The sequence below is a fragment of the Gorilla gorilla genome, chromosome 3, assembly GCF_029281585.2.
Source record: "Gorilla gorilla gorilla isolate KB3781 chromosome 3, NHGRI_mGorGor1-v2.1_pri, whole genome shotgun sequence".
Taxonomy (NCBI): domain Eukaryota; kingdom Metazoa; phylum Chordata; class Mammalia; order Primates; family Hominidae; genus Gorilla; species Gorilla gorilla.
Window position 1 is genome coordinate 124,286,888 of NC_073227.2, and position 1,629 is coordinate 124,288,516.

General features: G+C 35.0%; 1 non-coding gene across 1 annotated transcript; it reads left to right on the plus strand.

Annotated features, from left to right (window-relative positions):
* The first annotated feature begins 685 nt into the window (after positions 1-685).
* On the plus strand, positions 686-787 carry LOC115934435 (U6 spliceosomal RNA). The gene has a single exon (XR_004070235.2). It is a non-coding gene; the product is annotated as a U6 spliceosomal RNA (small nuclear RNA).
* Positions 788-1,629: the final 842 nt, after the last annotated feature.

The following is a 1,629-nucleotide window of genomic DNA, read 5'->3' on the forward strand; positions in this document are numbered from 1 at the left end:
TTTTTATTCCAAGTGACAAAACAGTGCCTAGACTATGATTTAAAAACTCTCACATATCTGAAATACTAGGTATTAAGTTGTGAGTTTAAAATAATATTTCCTCCCTAAACAATTAAATCATTTCTTATAAATGTGGATTCACAACTTTGTCCAGAATTTTAAAACTGATATTTCTAAATTCTGTATAAACTTGGCTTGAGAAAAATGAAAATGTCCAGCACTTTAAAATTGATATTTCTAAATTCTGTATAAACTTGGCTTGAGGGAAAGATGCAAGAGTTAAGTATTGGGAGACAACCTGCTTAGTGTTTCTTAAACCAAGCTCCAATAGCTTCCTTTATCCCCTTGTATTTGTTTACTTCCACCTCAAAATCTATCCTATTTTATACCTGCCAACATTGAAGCTAGGTTGCCTTTTTGGTTCTGGCTGACACACCTTCTCCTTCCTACATTTTTTTTTTCTCTCTCTCTCTTCTGTATTCCCACATACCTCTTAATCTGTTTGCTCCATTCACAGGTTTCTGATCTCATTTCTATTTCATGGCTCTTCCATCAGTGGCAAACTCCATTGGCTCCAAACAGACATGGCTCTTCCGTCAATGGCAAACTCCAGGTCATATACTCACTACCTATTACTTGTTTGTTTTAACCCATCGTTTAACTTGGGAATCAAAAAAACATAACAGTGTTCACTTTGGAATCACATACACAAAAACTGAAGTGACACAGTGAGATTAGAATATCCCCTGTGCAAGAATGACAAATTTGTAACACATTTTCTGTTTTTCAAATAAGCATATAAAAAGATGGTAAACACCATACATCATTAAAGAATTGCAGATTAAAGCAATGAGATATCACTGCAAACTCATTAGAATAACTAACATCCAAAACACTAACAACACTAAATGTTGGCAAACATGTGAAACAGTAGAAGCTCTCATTCACTGCTGGTGTGCATGTAAATGGTACAACACCTTTGTAAGACATTTTGACACTTTCTTATAACACTAAACATACTCTTACCATATGATCCAGCAATGGTACCCTTTGGTATTTGCCCAACTGGATTGAAAATTAAGTCCACAAAAAAATCTGCACACATATGTTTACAGAAGATTTATTCATAATTGTCAAAATTTGGATGAAAGCAAGATGCTCTTTAATAGGTGAATGGATACATAAACTCTGGTATATCTGATAATGGAACATATTCAATACCAAAAAGAAATGAGCAACCAAGCCATAAAAAGATGTAAACAAAACTTAAATGCATATTACTGTGTGAAAGAAGCCAATCTGGAAAAGCTACATACTGCATAATTACATCTATATGACATTCTAAAAAAGACAGAAGTATGGAGACTAAAAAGATCAGTGGTTGCCTGGGGAGGGAGCCGGGAGGAATGAATAGGTGGAGCCCAGTGGACTTTTAAGGCAGTGAAACTCTTCTGTTTGATACTATAATGGTAAATACCTGCCATTATATATTTCTCAAAACCCATGAAATACATAACAAGAGTGCATCCTAATGTAAACTGTGGAGTTTGAGTGGTAATAACGTGTCAGTGTTGGTTCAATGCTTGTAACTAATGTAGCACCCTGGTGTGAGATATTGATGGTGGGGGA